The sequence below is a fragment of the Ylistrum balloti genome, unplaced genomic scaffold (genome assembly GCF_031769215.1).
Source record: "Ylistrum balloti isolate Yb309-2 unplaced genomic scaffold, AGI_CSIRO_Ybal_v1 Utg369710, whole genome shotgun sequence".
NCBI classification, from domain to species: Eukaryota; Metazoa; Mollusca; class Bivalvia; order Pectinida; family Pectinidae; genus Ylistrum; species Ylistrum balloti.
The window spans coordinates 305,664-326,754 of NW_026781936.1; the positions used below are offsets into that span (position 1 = coordinate 305,664).

Sequence of the window (21,091 nt, forward strand, 5' to 3'; positions counted from 1 at the left end):
GCCCGAGATGAATGTCCTGGGATTTGAGAGGGCGAGGGAAACGCAGCAACATACAGGGTATTTCTGTATAAATATATAGAAATTTATCTATGCATACAGTCTGTCGACCTTACTGCATGCATTGATTGAATTCTTGGCAGGGTATGCAAGGTCGGCGTGATTATGATCAAGATCGATAAGCGTTCCACAGAATCTATTCTGGGGTACAAATGCAGGCCTCGGTTGACATGTTTACTGCTTGTCAGGTCACAGGTTCGAATGTTTTTAATGCTGTATTACCTGTTCAGAAATTACCTTTAAATCTTGGACCCTACCATAGATGTGTCTGTTTTAGTCTACTTTGATCCGTTGATCAATTTGCACTGCACCCTGCACGATAGCCATAAATATGTCGAAGATTGTGACAACCGGTCTTATAAATATTCCAGATAAATGGATTGAACTTCAACTCAAGTCCCATAAATTCGAGTTTAATATCTTCAAATTCATTTCATGAAATAAAACGAAACTTTCTGAATTGAAATCTTTAGATTTTTTTAGCATGCTCCATTGACGCAATAACACTACTACATAGTAAATTGCACGTTGTTGACAATTGGGCCAGTCAGTCTGAATCACTATTTCAAATTTACACTTGTAAAATAGAAATACAACCAATAAATGATTCACTAAGAAATAAAATCGAGAACAGGGAACGCTGATACCATATAAAAACTATAAAAGAGTCATGTTGACAATTTATTGCTATGGCAAGCTCTTAAAACTACACATAAGGCTACTGTTCGCAGGTGACTGTTTTGCACATCTTAATGAAATGTTGTGAATTAATAGCATGGCTCAGCTTTTTCAAAACATTTAATATTTTTGTCATTATCAAAAATTTCTATTTTTGAATTAGCTTACCTCATAAACTATATAGATGTCTATCTCTATCTCATCCAATCTTCGATTATCTGAACGGATTTTTTTTTATCTCCAACAGATAGAGACATAATCTATGTGAATTGGATTCATTCATTAATTCGTTCGATTTCGGATTTGCTAATTAAAATATTTTATTTGTTTTTCTCTTTCATTATCCATTCATGTACACGAGATGCTAAGAAGTGACCTAATTATATATCGAAAGCGTGATATAGAGGTACTGATCATATGTTACCTTGCCAAGATTTTACGACAGAAGGTCCTAATGAAAAATCTCGGCGATTTTCGCTCCTGTTAAATTCACACTTCTTGTTGTTGCTTGTAAGTCATATAAATGCTTGTCTTATATCAACGACACGAGATCGTCATTGATTTTCGCTAAAATGTGTGGAAATATCCTGTTCATACATACAATGTAGGATAATTTGAACCCGGATCAGTTCTGATAATACGCACTGTAACCAGCAATGTGCTTTATTTAGGCATCTGTTAATAGTTTTTGTCTACAGGACATATGTGCTGATAATAGCTCAGTTTGTAGAACATCCGACATTATAACCTCCAATGAAGACAAGGTGTGTGGTTCGATCCTTACTTCATTCAGGTTATGCTTCATAGAAAGCGAATTAGTGTCCCTGAACTTTCTGTGCTGAAGTGATTGTGTCCTTTTTTTCAAGACCCTCTACCATTTTGGTACATAACATATAGCGAGCCTTCCGGTTGGTGTTCGATAAGGTTGCTACTGGCAGCTACTACAAAATGCTTACCCCGTCCCACATATTGCATTGATGCTTAACGGAATGAAAACCTTTCAAACAAATATTGGACGTATTTCAATTGAATTTGTCAAGGACACATATGTATGTAGTTATCGTCCCTCTAAGTTGTGACATTGTTCCAAACAGACAATAGAAAAAAAGTGCAGTCTGTGGTATGTAAAAAACATCTGCTGATAAATGCTCGCCCTAGGCTTTCACCCAACTCCCTGACCAACTATCACAAAGGAGAACTCTTCAATCATGGAAACATTTTTCTTCTGAAAACCGGAAGCGACATTTTTAGACCCATGCTTTTATTGTATGCAGGAGTTCGACTGGAAACCATTCTGATTCAAATCAAGTCTGTGGAACACAGTTATTCCACGCCTAAGCCATTTTCTATCTTTTACCGACGTGTCCAGTTAATCGTTTTCCTAGAAGGCTGTAGCAGGCCTGGCAAACATGTTGACTGTTAACTCAGCGAAGCATTATAGATGGCTAAAGGTCAAAGGAAGTTTTTTCTTAGTTGCTACCGAACGGACAACTCATCAATATAGAGATAGTATGCTATAAACACTACAGTATTTTTATTCAAAACCCTGAAAAACCGGGATCTTGAGAGTTGGTTCCTAGTTCCTAATTCTCTTTAAGTACAACGGAATTGGGAACCAGACCCTAGTTCCCTATAAGAAATATGGAAAGGAGAAACCAACCTCAGTTCCGCGCAACGGAACTGGGAGCCAGGACCCAATTCTGTTTAACGGAACTGGGAGCCAGGCCCCAATTCTGTTTAACGGAACTGGGAGACAGGCCCCAATTCTGTTTAACGGAGCTGGAAGCCAGGCCCCAATTCTGTTTAACGGAACTGGGAGACAGGCCCCAATTCTGTTTAACGGAACTGGGAGACAGGCCCCAATTCTGTTTAACGGATTAACGGAACTGGGAGCCAGGCCCCAATTCTGTTTAACGGAACTGGGAGACAGGCCCCAATTCTGTTTAACGGATTAACGGAACTGGGAGCCAGGCCCCAATTCTGTTTAACGGAACTGGGAGACAGGCCCCAATTCTGTTTAACGGATTAACGGAACTGGGAGACAGGCCCAAATTCTGTTTAACGGAACTGGGAGACAGGCCCCAATTCTGTTTAACGGAACTGGGAGACAGGCCCCAATTCTGTTTAACGGATTAACGGAACTGGGAGCCAGGCCACAATTCTGTTTAACGGAACTGGGAGACATGCCCCAATTCTGTTTAACGGATTAACGGAACTGGGAGCCAGGCCCCAATTCTGTTTAACGGATTAACGGAACTGGGAGCCAGGCCCCAATTCTGTTTAACGGAACTGGGAAACAGGCCCCAATTCTGTTAAACGGAACTGGGAGACAGGCCCCAATTCTGTTTAACGGAACTGGGAGACAGGCCCCAATTCTGTTTAACGGAACTGGGAGACAGGCCCCAATTCTGTTTAACGGATTAACGGAACTGGGAGACAGGCCCCAATTCTGTTTAACGGATTAACGGAACTGGGAGACAGGCCCCAATTCCGTTAAAAAACTGAAGAACAATGTAGCACTAACTATGGAACATGGACAAAAACACCAGATCTGCTTCAGAAACACGCCATAAAAAAGCTGATTCTAAAAAATCGTGATTTCGAGATACGTTTTACCTTCAACGGAACTGGAAACCAGATCCTAGTTCTGTTCGCGAGGCGAAAAGGCAACATCACGACAGCGAGGAAGGGAGAATTAGACACTCTCAATCGGTGTTGTCTTTCGCTCAATCGCCTCGTGCTGTCGCTTCCTAGCTCTGTTGACAAGGCAAGATTGCCAGATGGCCCCAACTGGCTACCATACATATGGCAACATAAACATATATACAGCATAAAAAGAATAAACACAGTATATACCTTTTCATGAATATAGAATGTCGACCAAAAAAGATATATGGAGAGAGACAGATGGGATCAATTGGTCTTGTATTTAATTTTGTTTATTTATTATCCCATAATTTCCTATAATTATTAAGATCGAATGGGACAGGGCAAAGTCCAAAAAATGGCAGGAAGAAAGTTTACAAGAGCCCGTTTCCATCCTTTTGAATGATAAGCTGACTGCAGTCATGGTCAAACCACATACAGCGCATTCTATACAGCAATGCTTGGTTTCGTATACATTTTGTTAAATGCATTATGCATGGTTTGACGAAATGCACCGAAACAAGAACTGCATGTTTCTAGATTTAGACACGAACGATACTATCGCCACTGGCAAATAGTTTGGGAGCATGCTCCAAATGGTTTATTCATAATTAAAGGTAATTATCTGTAATTTATGCTCATTAATAAAGTGTAGCAATTATTTACAAATTAGAAACATCCGTTATATCGCCATCATAGGCAAATCTGACAGCAAATAGATGTTTCAGTACCAGTAAAAGTAGTGACATCTGACCTCAAGGTGTTGGTAAGAACTGATTTATTCACCGTAGCTTTGAAAATCATATGTACACCAAAAACACGATTGGTATAGCCTGACATTAGGAAAAACCCAGTTGGTAATTTCGACTGCTGTACTCTTAAAACAGAAATCACTCCGATCTGTGAATGTACGTATGGAGGCTTAGAAAAGTTATTGATTAACACGCCCTATCTGTGCGAGACCAGCGCGTGCGAGCTTGCGCGAGCTGGTCCGGCGTAACGAAAGAGGAATTTATCAGAGAATCTCCGTTTGTAATTAAATATCTGCTTACAATGACAGAAATTAAGTCTTTATAGAAGTTATGGCTTAAACCACTTGAGTCGATAGAAGATAGACTCGCCATGAAGCAGACGACATTTAGACATACCAGGTTAATTGCATTCTAAACGAACATGTTGTCAATGTGCCTATGCTTTCGGTCTATATCTAGCAGACGGTCAATTAAGAAAGTCAGACTCAACAATCTATTTCTTCCTCTCGGAAGTCTGCTTTGACTGTGGTGTATTTGAATGCTATTTCTAAGGATTTCGATTTGGTTTTTTTCTGTCTCTTAATTTCAGTAGATAAAGAAAAGAAAAATGGTTTGGATGTGTGTTTTCATTCTACTCCATGGCTGTGATTGCAATCAATCCTTAATCTTTAAGTTGTGCAATACTTCATGATCAACCGAAATAAAACGAACTTACCATAGTAACACACACACACACACACACACACACACAGAGAGAGAGAGAGAGAGAGAGAGAGAGAGAGAGAGAGAGAGAGAGAGAGAGAGAGAGAGAGAGAGAGAGAGAGAGAGAGAGAGAGAGAGAGAGAGAGAGAGAGAGAGAGAGAGAGAGAGAGAGAGAGAGAGAGAGAGAGAGAGAGAGAGAGAGAGAGAGAGAGAGAGAGAGAGGGGAAGGATCTTTCAATGTAATTATTCTGTATGTGCATTTTTGTATCATTTTGAATTCGAGAGGAACACTAAATTTTTTCTGTGTTTTCATCAGAATGTTGATTTCCTAAAGCAAAGCAAAGCGTGTATATACTAACACACATTGTACATATGGAACACGAACTAGAAAAAGCAACCTTTGGGAATTTTCGACCGAATAACATTCGCAAGATTAATAGAGATTTGGTTCTCTAGAGGGACCAAATGTCACATTTTAGACATCGTACTTATAATGAGCTGTGGCGGTAAAACTAAACGTCTCTTATCGAACCGACCCATTCTGTGGCTCAATAATGGAATTTAAGTAAAATTGCTCTAGTTGCACTACCAATGTCGTGGACATACTGTTTCAAACAGGTTCCTTTTATGCAATGAACACTTAGCCTAACAAAATATTTAAATGTTGTTGTACATAGCACACAACGTTTCCACAGAGATGTCACATGCGTTATATCACATAATGCTGTGACAAGCAAATGAGGGTTGTGATATATATATCTTAAATAAAAAAAGGGGAATAAGGCATGAGAAATGTAAAAAGAAAAAAACTCGATGCTGACTCTGTGGAACGGTGCGCCGCTATGTTTTATCATTGATCGCCAACATCGTGGTTTATTTTTCATATATTTTGACATTTTTTAACAATTTGTGCTGGCGCGGTGTTTTCTCGGCCTTGGTAGCTGATGATATATATTGTCTTTTTATGTTGACGCTGTGGTGTATTTTTTCTTGAATGGTGACAATGTGGCACATCCTTGTGTGTTGACGCTGTGGTGTGTTTTGTCGTTGAATGATGACAATGTGGCGCATCCTTGTGTGTTGATGCTGTGGTGTGTTTTGTCCTTGAATGGTGACAATGTGGCACATCCTTGTGTGTTGACGCTGTGGTGTGTTTTGTCCTTGAATGATGACAATGTGGCACATCCTTGTGTGTTGACGCTGTGGTGTGTTTTGTCCTTGAATAATGACAATGTGACACGTCCTTGTGTGTTGATGCTGTGGTGTGTTTTATCCTTCAGTATTCATGATGTGGTGTATCTTGTTTTGGTGTATTGGCACTGTAGTTGATATGGTTGTTGTGATGATATAGCATGTCTCGTCCTTGTTTCAACGCTATGTTGAACGCTATCCTTGTGTTTTAACACTCTGGTGTATGCTATCCTTGTGTTTTAACACTGTGGTGTATGCTGTCCTTGTGTGTTGACGCGGTGGTGTATGCTGTCTTCATGTGTTGACGCTGCCATATATGCTGTCCCCTTGTGTTGACGCTGTGGTGTAGGCTCTCCTTGTTTTGTCCTTGAATGATGGCAATGTGACGCATTCTTGTGTATTGACGCTGTGATGTATTTTTCTTGAATGTTGACAATGTGATGTGTTCTTGTTTTAACGCTGTGTTGAATGCTATCATTGTGTTTTTAGTGTATGCTGTCCTTGTGTGTTGCCGCTGTAGTGTATGCTATCCTTCTGTGTTGACGCTGGAGTGTATGCTGTCTTTGTGTGTTGACGGTGTGCTGTAGGCTGTCCTTGTGTGTTGACGCTGTAGTGTATGCTATCCTTGCTTATTGACGTTGTAGTGTATGCTGTCCTTGTGTGTTGACGCTGTGATGTAGGCTGTCCTTGTATGTTGACACTGTGGTGTTTGCTGCCCTTGTGTGTTGACGCTGTGGTGTATACTATCCTTGTGTGTTGACGCTGTAGTGTTTGCTATCATTGCTTATTGACGTTGTAGTGTATGCTGTCCTTGTGTGTTGACGCTGTGAGGTAGACTGTCCTTGTATGTTGACGCTGTAGTGTTTGCTATCCTTGTGTGTTGACGCTGTGGTGTATACTATCCTTGTGTGTTGACGCTGTAGTGTTTGCTATCCTTGTGTGTTGACGCTGTAGTGTATGCTGTCCTTGTGTGTTAACGCTGTGGTGTATGTTATCATTGCGGGTTGACGCAATGGTGTATGCTGTCCTTGTGTGTTGACGCTGTGGTGTATACTATCCTTGTGTGTTGACGCTGTAGTGTATGCTGTCCTTGTGTGTTGACGCTGTAGTGTATGATATCCTTGTGTGTTGACGCTGTAGTGTATGCTGTCCTTGTGTGTTGACGCTGTGGTGTATGCTGTCCTTGTGTGTTGACGCTGTGGTGTATACTATCCTTGTGTGTTGACGCTGTAGTGTTTGCTATCATTGCGTGTTGACGTTGTAGTGTATGCTGTCCTTGTGTGTTGACGCTGTGGTGCATGATCTCCTTGTGTGTTGACGTTGTAGTGTATGCTATCCTTGTGTGTTGACGCTGTGGTGTATGTTATCATTGCGTGTTGACGCTGGATGTATACTGTCCTTGTGTGATGACGCTGTAGTGTATGCTGTCCGTGTGTGTTGACGATGTGCTGTAGGCTGTCCTTGTGTGTTGACGCTGTAGTGTATGCTGTCCTTGTGTGTTGACGCTGTGGTGTATGCTGTTCTTGTGTGTTGACGCTGTAGTGTATGCTATCATTGCTTATTGACGTTGTAGTGTATGCTGTCCTTGTGTGTTGACGCTGGAGTGTATGCTGTCCTTGTGTGTTGATACTGTGGTGTAGGCTGTCCTTGTGTTGACACGGTGGTGTTTGCTGTCCTTGTATGTTGACGCTGTGGTGTATGTTGTCTTTGTGTGTTGACGCTGTAGTGATTGCTGTCCTTGTGTGTTGACGCTGTGGTGTATGCTGTCCTTGTATGTTGACGCTGTAGTGTATGATATCCTTATTTGGTGACTCTGTGGTGTATATCGGATTTGTGTGCGACGCTGTCGTGTTTGTTCTCCCTGTGTGTTGACGCTGTAGTGTTTCCATAACTTTGTATCATAGCTCTGGTATATTACGTCCTCATGTTGTGTTTATTTTGCCGGTGGTTTATCCTGTTCCTGTGTATTGAAAGTGAAGTGCATGCCGTCCTTGTTTGAGTTTGACTTTGAGTTTTAACTCGTCCTGGTGTGTTGCCATTGTAGTGGATACCGTCCCTTGCTGTCGATGCTGCGTATTCCGTCCTTGGACGTTGACGCTTTGATATATTTTGTATTTGTGTGTTAATGCTGTAGTGTATCTCGTACGTGATTGTTAACTATGGTGTACCAAGTGCCACTGTTAAATGCTGTGGTGTACCATGTTCCACTGTTAATGCTGTTGTATATCTCGTTCTCGATTGTTAACTATGGTGTGTCATGTGCCACTATCAATACTGTGGTATATCTCGTTCTCGATTGTTAACTATGGTGTACCATGTGCCACTGTTAATGCTGTGGTGTATATCATACTAGATTGTTATCTATGGTGTACCAGGTGCCACTGTTAAATGCTGTGGTGTACCATGTGCCACTGTTAACGTTGTAGTGTGTCATGTGCTTAAATGTTAACTATGGTGTTTCATGTGCCACTGTTAATGTTGTGGTGTATATCATACTTGATTGTTAACTATGGTGTACCATGTGCCACTGTATGTTGTTGTTGTTGCGTTTCTCGAACTCTGACGAAGCTGTGGGATATTTCACCATAGTGTGTTGACGTTTTGATAGATAAACCGTTTTTGCATGTTCTACGTATAAAAACCATTATTCAGCGTTGACAAATTATGTTTTATTATTCACAGATGACGTAACGCAAACCAATAAACTGTACTCATAACACATATATCGGAATCATCCGGACTTCTTACTGACGAATCTTGAACAGACTGGACTTCCGGTAGGTAACACATATTCATGTAATCACGTAACCTCTGATGATATAACATAACATAATACATAATCATTTATATTTGTTCTGAACTTGACACATCTGGATTTCCAGTTTGCAAGAAATATCCGTGAAAGATAGACTTCCGGTTTCTTCCATTGTCAAAACAGATTTCCGGTATGCCGCAATTATCATTATGACTTAAGTTAAATTGCATTGGTCTTCTGTTATACAGACGAATATTAGTTAGCTTTGAAAAAAATTTCATTTAAATTTGACAAGTAAATTGAAGATTGCAATAAAGCACCGATTTTTTTTTTTAATTTAGTAACTTTATATTTCAAGTCCATTGAATAATAGCAATCAAGCTGTAATGTTGCTCAACTTGGTAGCCTTGTAAATGTGTGTTAAATAATATACAAACCTATCTAAAAACACGTCTATGTAATGTGCATGTGTTGTGTTCTGCGTTATCATAGATTTACGTTAAATATTTTACTCCGAAAGGTCCTGTGATGACTACAGGCTCTTCATACACACCACGCCATTATCGGCATTATCCCCTCTCTATACCAAATTCTATCTAATATACAATACTTATTTATATAGGTATTATCAATCCCAATTTTGTAAAACATAGATTGTCATGAATACGTTTTGGTATTTCTTTTAGTTAACATTTATTTGGTGTAAATCGGTATGATATCGTGCTTAACCGAGTTATTATTTTTAATTGTAACTGATTGAAATTGTGACATCACAAAAGAATATTTGTCTGAAGTAAGTTAAAGAATATTCCCAACGCAGTTTCATTTTAAAGATATTTCATTTAATAAAGAACAACTCAACCGTAAATGCGCATGCGTCAACTAACCCTGCTTCCTATATCGTAGCTTTTTTTTCCCTAACGCATGCGTACCACAGGTAATGAAAATGAGCTTTGAAGTTCGAAACCCGGACATTGTTTGATCATCGATGAATTCACTCTATAAATTGAGTTATAGTAAATGAATCGAACAAATTTTGTAGTATAAAGATATACTGGAGCGAGTTGCTAAATGATTCTCTTGAATATTTAAACATTTTGATGCAATTCAATATGTGTTTTCACATAACCTCCCAGCAGCGTTAGACGCCAGTTCGCATAACGCAAACAGCGCATGCTTGCTCATCACAATGTTCATTTAACTTAAACACCTTTAATTAAATGCATCCCGAACAAAAATTTACAGATTTCATAGACTTAAAATCTCGTCTGCGCCACTTGGCCATCTCAGAATATATTGCTGTTTGTGGTCCCGCGCCGCCTTAAGCTTATTAGCGAGCCAGTACCCTTGTCTAACCATATAACATTCCGGAATTTTAAACCATGGTCGCCTCAGAGATTAGACAAAGACAGAGAGGGACAATTCTTTTCATGCAACCGCTGGGACTTGCGTGGTTGTCGACCGTTTTGCTTATAAAGCATGGACGTCTCTTCACAAGTCGTGTTGATCGCAACCGGAAAATTTTACAAGTACGTGTTTGTCTGGCAGAGGGTATCGCCAGGAAATCATCTAACCTGCTTCGTGCACGTGTTGACCTCGAAAGCACGAAGGCGACAATAGGCGATACTTCCATTTTATATTGACTTCCATTTTTGTTATGATTTGCCTAGAGAATCATCAATTGATAAATTTTCTTGACACCATAGCACTTGAAATGGCTTCAGGAGCGTTTGTACCAATGAAATTTCAAGACCGGTAGGACTTGGTATATCTATTGATTTAGCAAGGTGAACTTTATCGATGTAAATTTAACTTCGTGACTAATAAAATCAGACAGTAAGACCTGGTAAGCAGTTACAAGCTAAATGATAGTTTACAGTGAACGGTGCAATCGGCGACGAATATTTACAGGAAGTGCCATGTGATTTCATGTCGATTTATTTCCGGGTTTTAAATAAATAATGATGTGACGCTTGTATTGTGCCAGGCGCGAGCTTCTTTTTTTTTTTATCAAGAATGATTATCACAGACTATCCACAAGCATTCCTGTTATTTTGAAAATAATAACTCAGTAAAAAAGCACAACCGTAAAAATAGCATAAACGACAAGTTTATTTGTATGTAGAATATATCGATTGTCGAGCGCTTGTTTTTTATCAGGCAGGGGTTTCTTGTACATTGTAGTTTCTGGTGACCACCTCACTAAAAGCAACATACGAGAAGTCCGTCGCATGCCAACCAGAGCGATTTGGGTAGAGTGTCATGTGACTTCAATACAGGACGATCTGTTTTCGTAACAATGGAAGTGGCACGCCTGTAAACATGTTTCATAACGCAATCTTTAAGTTAACATTACCGTGAAAATGACATTTTGACATATATGACCTAATGATGTTTAAATTCTTTTACCGGATGTTCAAACAATACACGACACAACGACTAAGGACACATTCTATAATAGGGCGGTTGGTTTCTTCCTAATCTTTGATTTCGTTTTTTTATATAAACATAGGTATGCATGGAACCTATTCCCCGATCACACTACCTCTCCTTCACCCACCACTTCCTCGCATAGCACATGATTAATTGCCGCACTAATTACCAATGTACGCATCCACAGCCGGTCCCATAACATGCTAGGAGAATAGGATATGGTTACTGGCTATTTAAAAATTAATTTCTACCGCAGAAATGATTCATTCAATGAAAATACCTGGGTGAATACATACGCCTCGACTTACAGTAAATATGACAACGCCTCATTAAAGGGCTAGAACCGTCATTGAAGAGAATTCCGAACGTTCGGATTTATCTAACCTCGCCTCGATACGCCTGGTTAGGTGTGTAATACAACGTAAAGATAAAATTTCAATTAATCTTTCTACCTTAAACTATAATGAAAAAGATCAACAGCTGTTTGTTTGTTGTGCATGACCATTGAATTTAAACACGAGCCAGGTTTTGTCGGCCATTTTTAAATAATGAAGAAATAGGTGCCAGATTGGTTGTTTTCGTTATCGGTTTTTACAAAGTAGAACACACACACTTTTTGAGTTAATAACCCAACACGTGGTCGGCAAAATATGATAAAAAAGCATCACAAGCTTAATAACAGAAAGAATGGTATTTGATTCAAGCGGATAATAAACGCATTTCAACAACAAAAGCGAGTACTGAAAGATACATTCATTTTACAGATAAATAAAACCCAAAATATTTTTTTTTTTAATTAATAATTCGATACATTATCCAATGAAAGAATAATTTACAATTCGATGTAAGCCAACAAATCTAATCACAGTTAATGGTCTTTTTGTCCCGAATCAGACGCTGACAATAATTACATTCTACAAATAGAAATGATCTGAAAAAAATTCCCGAATCCCGATTTCAGGTTTTCGTAGTATTGTCATTCATTACATTTCTGTTGATAACATATGGTCGTCAGACCACAACTTGAATAAGCATTCTATTTATTTACGCAGGTGGCGTAAGAAACGAAATTCAAACAACATTATTACGGGATTCCAAAACAGATTATCTCGATTCCTTTCGTCATGTTTTTGGGATCAAATGTTGGATTTGAATAGTTTGACTATAAACCTTATTCCGAATAATAGACATATGGCCCAGGAATCTGAGACAGGGACTCAGGAACTCTGCACCGCACGTGATTCCGTCAGTGGTTCCAACATTCTGTCATCACTATAAACCAGCTTTGTGGGGCTCGTAACCACGGCACGCTGGAAAAGTGGGACTATACCTAAACAACGGGGACGATCACTGTTCTACACATCAACGAAGTTATTGGTTCCTTAAAGCTCGGTGCTTATTGATCATTCGGATCTTTATGTGTCCATATTGATTTCTTTTTTCCGGATTATTTAAAAGTTATTTCAGTTATCATATTTTGAATATATATATAATGTATATTTGCCAAACTGCACTGGCAGATGCATGTATTAGTAAAAAATATTAATGTACTCTGATATTTCTAGTAAGGACTAATTCGTCCATTGTCAGGATAACGTTTGTCACTAGTAGTGATGGCACTTTAATGGTATCAACTCTATCGAATTACACAAATAAGCAAACGAACAAAAGAAACATTCTGTTATCGCGATAAAGTTTTGTTTTCCCTGCAAGCCGTTTTCTGTTGGCTCTGATTATAAACATCATCGTCACACGAGCTCTTGATAACAAACGTCATACGTCATAATTTGTCACTCTCCGGAATATACGTTTCCAGTGCAGTAAACAAACATGACTTTCAATGCATACTGCATCGCGACACAGTGGGTAAATAGGCTTTTTTTCTACGTCAATAATTCACGCCAAGTAATGTATTTATTACTACGCAAATGACCCGTAAATCGGCTCACTGTCAGCACCAGTATGTATACACAAGGACAGAGATGGCAAAGAAAACCTTCCACAAAATAGAGACCATATTTTATTCATGATGTAATTTTGCAGAAAATGGTGTCCATGCTGTTTCATTGGCTCGTTAATTATCCACGTGACCTTCAAGTGAAATGAGACAACAGAAAGAAATAAAACACGATGTTGACTCTGTCGATAAAAATGTTCTACACATTGTTTTGGAGCAATCAAGAAAAAATCTCGTATTACACGTTAATGGTCTTGTGCGGGACACTATAATAATTCATCGTTATACAATGGAAATGTTTTTACCAAAAAAATCTTTTGCAAATACGCGCAATATTTTTCACTTAGATTTCAATTAACAATGGGAACATCCTTGACTGATGAAAAGCGATAATCTAATCAAAGTGTTATTACTGTGAACTTTGAATACTACATTTTCGTTACAAGTGATGCTACATCAAAATTTACTCGTGTCTTGTTATATATACTGTAGTCTTGCCTGATCTTTGATCCAAAAATATGGACATTTTCAATCATGGTTTGCTCAGGCAGTTTTCCATGTCTATTTTTAAATATGCTAAAGGGAATGTTATCGGTTTAAAAGCTTGTGACGGAAGAATTATGGAGATAAAAACTCTGTACCAGCCAATCTATTTACAGTTCATTAATGAATCGAGTTTTCAAAGCGGAGCAAAGCTACATGTATTAATTGTGGCTTAAACAATTTACGAACAAGAGACTCGCTGAAGAATTAACCAAGTCATAATATAACCATCTTTAATAAAGTTATGGGTTCCATATGTCTTGAACGATACAGGTTGCATACTTCCGGAACTTGATAGAGCCGGGAGAAGGTAACGTATGTGAAGAGCCAACAGCGACATAATGAAACCTCTTACTGTCCGTGCTATTACAAATTGATATCATATCGAAGACGTTTTGGCCAAACATGACCTTTATTTATCCTGAAAGGTCTGAAATGAGAAAAACAGGGTTTACTTAGCAGAAAATAAGATATAATTGGAGAGCAACAGTACTTGTATGAAGTGATGGTATTTCCTAACATTTACAAAATCATACCGCAATAGCTTTGTAATCCGCTTTTCGTTTTTACAATGATATATTCAGCTTGTCCACATAAAATATCACGTTTTTGTGAAAGTGACACATTGAAGAGAATCAGGTTAGATATAATATCCAAGTTTCTTTCGAAAAAAAAGTACATAAATCTTGTAATCCGGATATTCTTTTCGGGTAAAAACTAATCAAGAATGTAGGCAGAAACAAAATTAGCAATTTATCCGCTGTATAAACCGTTGACTTCCGGTCAAGGCGTAGATGTCCGGATTAACGAAGAAATGCCGTATATCACAAGATAATCATGCACATGTATACAGGCGTCTATGTGAGATTCGCGTGTCTCACATCGTGGTAGTAATTTTTCGTACTTGGGTAGTCTATAATTTGATTTCGGGTTCGTGTTCATCGTTCCGGCGATTTTGTTACCTTGGTTAATTGTGTGTGTTGAACAAGACTATCCTGCACACAGAATGCGATAAAACCGATATATCTGTACATTTATCATCAAGTTACCCCAGTACTATGCCAGCGAAATACTATATCATAAGTTAACAATATCACGTCATCCGTACCAGGTAATCCTAGTCAGACAAATGCTTTGTTCGAAGTGACCCTGAACGAAATGTCCCCGATATCCCTTACAGGTGACAGAAGGGGCGGTAACTCGATCTCACTGTGTTCAGGGAGACACCTTCTCGTCTATAACCCCTAATTAAGCCATCTTAGGTAGTCCCCTTTAAGTAGCTGATAATATGTGATACTATCTTCACCTGTAATTACTGAAAATCCATTCCAAGACCAAATACTATCGAACAGAGAAGTTAAGTTGTAATTTCGAACTAAACCGTTCATCAAAAGAAAGTGATAGGAAATTTCTACTTACAAAAGGTACGGTTAAGAATTAGGTCAAATTGAGTACGGAAATAAGCTTTGATAGGTCTGATTATGCTAACTAGATATGGAAATCGAAACGCCCGGACATATTTTTTGCAATATATAATCACCCATGGGAGTATATGTAAACTGTTTTGCTAATTAAATAGTTTATCATGGTTTACATACGGAGGATACATAAATAGATAAGACTGTATAGTATGATACAGAAAATATCGATACCATACGCTGTGTCACGACACAAGCTTAAGGCAGCACGCTATATCAGTTATCTCAAACCACGGTTAGAGTTACGATCTGAACAGTCTTTCAGTATAGAGAGTCGCACCTCGTTATCTCGAGGTCGTTTGGACTTTGGAGATTGGAGTCATCCATGTATTTGAGTTGATGAAGTTTGAATGTTTTGTATGAAGTTTGACTGGTTCTGACGAATTACTTCGAATTAAACAATATCTTCGACCTATACGACTTCGAGATAACGATGTTCGATATTTCTAAATGATTTATTTTTTTAAAACAGCCTTGTTATTAGCTTGGATGTAATGATGCCGTCATTTTGTTCCCAAAATTAATGAAATTATTCTTAAAATACATGCTATATTTTGACAAAATAGTATGACACTTTCTATGGTGAACAAGTGAAATTACACTAGCCTTGCCTAAAGGTTGGCTGGAGTTTATTTGCGCCTTATCACTTGTGTGGACGGACATTCTCTATTCTGTCCTCTGTGTAGAGAGATAGTAAAGTTGAATTTTGTCCGGCATGTGATCAGATACGTTTGGCCGTTCTAAAGGCGGACGAAAAGGCTGGTTTGTCGCTCGTCTGGACAGACGACAGGTTTTGTTGTTATGGCGGTCGAATGGACAGTTACATGTATCAATGGGGACAGACAATTGATTTGTGTTTTGTGGTCGAATGGACAGACGTTTGATTTGTTGTTTTTTGGCTGTTCTGTTAGTGGTTTAGACTTAGAAAAAAAGTTTCGCTGTACCGTCGGCCGAATAGACAGACAATGCTAGCAAGTTGGTGGTTCTCATGCATTCTTAATAAGCAGTTCTTTCGACCGTATTTGGACAGTTATCAAATTTGGACTTTCTGTCTGCCGTCTGGACAGACGTTCCAGACGACAGGTTTTGTTGTTCTGTTGGCCATATAAAACGAGACATATGACTGTTTTTGTCATCATTCGGGACAGACAGATATTACAAATTGTATTCGGCTCTGTTTCAGGTGGTCTTACCGGCTATATCTGATAAATTGCTGGCGATCTCAGTTTAATTTTGTTTATAGCATTCTGAGTTTGACGTGACAGTAATTGTTTGACTCCATGGCGATAACGTTTTCGTATGTCATGGTGGGCGAATTGCCCCTAGGGAGCTATATCCTACACTAAAGGAGACAATCGTTAAAACCAATGACTTGAACATGCCTAATTTAACTGCCCCTCCCTGCACAGTTGACGCTACTGCCCACGGTAATAGTGTCTCACGTCTTCTACCTGGAAAGGTATGTGGTGATATTTTGGTTATAGTTAAGTTGTTTCTTGTCCTCAAACTGCCCTCCTTGTTAATGTCTTAATTTCACGTATGAAAGTAAGAACAACAAGAAAAAAATCCAATCATTTGATTTCAAAATCACCAAATTATCATGGTTTCGTTAAACCGGATTATTTGGACAACTTGCGCAGTGAAGATTTCTTATCCCAACTTTATGTATGATGTAATTCAAAGATAAGATGCATATATCATAGTAATATCACATACCCCCTTAAGTGATACATATTGTATAATGTAGTTTAGATGCATAAGGGTTTCGTTAATCCGGATTTCAGGTTTGAGTTAAAAGACATGATTTAACAGGTAACATCTACATTCTGGTCTTTTTATCAGAAACATCTGCATCCGGTTTAAGGTTGCAAGACACTCCCGATTTTCCGTTATAATATAACTTTACAAGTGTACTTTTACCATTTGATGACTTAATAGCTTGTTATGTCCTACAATCAGGAACGTGAAGTGTATTATCTAGTCAAAAAGGGTGTTACTATTTATAAAATGATTTACGAAATTTCCCCTATCCCATTAATGTATATATCACTGATAAATTATCTGCTGGAAACATTGAAAATGACATTATTTTTATGACCGCAATAAATGTCCAATAAACGTGTGCTTTATTTCACTGAAGTACTTAAAGAGGTATGCTATCTGCATATGTTCTGAATTAACGTCACATGATACATGATAGGAAGGACAAAAATTCCACAGTTTTGTTTGTGAATTTGGGCCCAGTCAGTTATTTTACATTGAATCAATAGCGTGTGTGATAAGCTCCTCCACTAATTGCGCACATAACTGTAGATCTAGAGGATGCTTAGTTAATTGCATGATTTTTAACATCCAAGGAAATACATTACATGTCACATGATTCCAAACAACCAAATAAACAACACTTTTCGGCATAAACCAAAACTATTATTAAAAATGTTGAATGTATGAAGTTGTCTTGATTTTGCTGAACCACAGACGGACATTTCGCATAAAATCCTGCTCGGCTTCTATAAGACGACGGGAAATGCACGCTAAAAAACTACGCTCTTGGTGTTGAGTAAAAATGTCTACTTCCGTTACGATACAAAAGTCACGTGTTAGTAGTTATTAACTAATAAATAAAAGATTTGATAATGACGAAAATAAATCTATGTGATTTTTGTGAACGCCAGTTCGAAATTGAAAGTGTTTTTAAAATTTTTATTAATGGAAACTCAAAGTACGGTTCATTATTAATGAATTCATTTATTCATTGAATAACACACTGAATTGTTATATAAAATACATTTGATATGACTTGAAACTGTTAAATTGGAAGGTTACATGACGACGGTAATTTTATTTCAAACATTATGATGGTTGTGATTGGCATTTCTTGAAATGTTTGTGACAGTAACACCACGGCTAAATGAAACGAATTTTTCAGACTTTTTAATAATGTCTCTAGCAAATAATCTATACTTTATTTGTTATTTTTTCTTTCTCAAATAACAATCATGATTCTATTTACAGAAAGTTTAAACACGTTTCACATTTAAATAGTTCTCAATCACATCTGTCATTGACAAGGATTGTTATAAACCCATCCAAAAATCTCAAGTTGTAAACTTGATTTGCCCACAGAGACATTTTGTAAAATAACGAAAGACTGATAGTCTATATAAGATTTATATATCACGGAATAGGAACGACTTTTACGAACACCGTGCTACGGACTAGAATTGTCTACTTTTTCATGGACCAAATGTACTTGCTTGATATGACCGCAAGAACATTGTCCGATAGTGTGCCTGAGGTACAAATCTCAGACTTAAGGACATTTTGAAATTCCAATAAATTTCAGTTTAACGAGGCAAAAAGAATTTACATGTATATTTTCAAAATTTGATTTTAAGAAAACATTCTCCCTAAAATTTTACTAAGTACATGTTGAATCTAAACTATCGTGAAGCACAAGAGAATTATAGTAGTGTTTTTCCTGATGTGACTGCTAAATCGTCGATTGCCTCCCGCTTAAATTAGACTTTCGGGTCTGATTCGAATGATTACAAGCGTACATGGAAAGCAGATCGATTCACAGTCACGTTCAATGACAGCTTACAGAAACTGGGTCAATATTCCAAATACACTTTAAAATCGCATGACCTACATTGTACGTGTAGTAATTCACTAATTTTAAACATCCATTAGGGTATCCAGAATTAATGATTTTGACGATGATAATGACGATACACGCAGTATGTATTTTGTAGTGTATGTTATTTATGTGCAAATATGTGTTGTAAAACTAACAAGCTAACAACTCCCCCTATCCCCTCCAAAAAGAAGAAAAAATCGATGTCATCAAATGTATGACGTCACAATTAGGTTATTTAGCATATTTTAGTACAAAATACTCCCGTTTTTCTGGATAACAAGTCACTTAAGAAATGTAAGTATGTATGAGTTTTCTTTGTTTACCTTTGGCAAATAGACTACTTGACTGTGAAAATTCAAAATCGTTTTGATAAAAAATAGCCGATTTACCTGCATGATTTAGGGTCGTTGAGGCAGGATGTCGAGGTAACAGAGAATCTCAGCGTGTTGTGCCTTCGTTAAAAATGGCTAGAGATACAGTATATTTATACAAGGACAGCGTAATAAGTCGATGTTTAATTCAAATATTGACAAAGAGAGTCACACATGGATGTAATATCAATTACAAAATTATGAAATAAAAAGGAAAAAAAAAAGATGATGACAAAATTCAAATCAACAAGTTGAAGAATCGGTTGAAAACGAAAGTAAATATATACGTTTGGTGTGTAAATATAATGTACCAACGTGATTTAGTACTGATTCAATAAAGTTGCACCGTTAAAAATCACTTATAATAGGAGAGGGCATATAGGGTCTCCCTGTTGAAACCCAAATTATTTTTATACCGAACTTTCCACGGTAGAAATCGACTGTATATTAAATTAGTTTTAGGAAATTGGACTGAATATTGACTTAATTTGTTATTTTGTGATGACTCAAAATAATGGGAATTTAGAAAAGAAATAAAATGTGAAAACTTTACTAACGTTTTAAATGTTCAATGCCTTAGCAAACCAATACAGTAAGTTTCGTTCTTGTACAGGAACCTAAATTTGTTTTTATTTCTTATACGTGCGTGCTTTGAAACGAAAACTAATTAAAGAATCGTTTTATCGGAAAAGAAGCGTTTTGACAGGTTTCAGTGTATAAAAGTGGACGACAAAATCAAACAGAGGCAGCCATTTTGTAGCGCCATTTTCAATCCAGGACGTAACGTCATTGTTCATGCGATGACATCATGATCAATTTCTGATTGGGCAGCCAATGGAAAACGCACCAGGTTTATATTACGCCAGTGACATATACTTGTTAATGTCACACTGGACTAGATTACAGACCTGTTATGTGATGGGTATTTCAGGGAATGAAACAATGTACATTGGAACTGGTTTTCGTTTAAAATGCCGCAAATAGAAACGAATACATTGCAGTAATATAAATGCAACAAATTGAATAATTTAGTAAACACGTGTCTCTCTCATCTAAAATATCTCGATTGTTCAACAAAAGTGCAATTACAAGAAATTTGAATATCGTAAACGAGTTGCTAATTTACATGTTATAAAAATGCTTTTTCGATCTTATTTTAAAAGGTAAAATCAATTATCGATTAACTTCAGATTTGTTTCTGTGAATATCTTATCCTTGTTTTAACCAGGGCTTACTTAATCGTTCAAAAATCAAAATTAAACAATATTTTCGAATTGTTGCATATACGTGTACTCAAATGAAGCTGGTAACAAAAACACACCATCATTATTGAGTAAATCTTTATTTGATATCGCATTTGATGTAGACAACATGATATTTTTTTCGTTTGATTAATGTATCGCCCCCGTAAACAGCCAGGGTTTTTGTAGTTGCTGGTGACTATATCAATGAATAATATACGGAAGGTACATCGCATATATGTCATCTAGAACAATTGGGGTTTCTTCCACAAGGAGACAACCACAACAATACAGACTGGACTGTTTCTTCGCTTTTCGAGAAACACAAAATGTCACGTGGGCAAGCGTTGAACTCCGCACCTTAGATTTCCACCTGAGGCTGTGCGGGCTAACCCTCAAAATGAATGAGCTATCGCGCAACATTTTAGTACACATTGTGTTTGGCATTTCAAGGGGTATTCAGTTCATGTCCCTTTGTGTTTCGATGTCAAATGAATGCTAAGTTGTGACAACAACAAACATGCGAAATCGTGTCAAAGCGGGATTATTAACCACACACCGACAATGTTTCCGTGTTCTTTGTTATGGGCTAGGCCATTTAGGTTCAAGAAACAGATGTTGTTTTAAATGATTCATAGAATTTTGAA

The 21,091-nt window shown here is 37.7% G+C and overlaps 1 protein-coding gene across 2 annotated transcripts in view; it reads left to right on the forward strand.

Annotated features, from left to right (window-relative positions):
• LOC132565289 (zwei Ig domain protein zig-8-like) overlaps positions 1–21,091 on the forward strand; it is a 164,731-nt gene that overhangs the window by 32,088 nt on the left and 111,552 nt on the right. The window contains exons 1-2 of one of the 2 annotated variants that reach the window (XM_060229926.1): positions 8,016–8,053; positions 8,709–8,803. The gene's annotated coding sequence lies outside the window, so the exon portion shown is untranslated. Of the gene's footprint in view, positions 1–8,015; positions 8,054–8,708; positions 8,804–21,091 lie in introns of those variants that run through there. The other variant, XM_060229925.1, reaches the window with a different exon arrangement.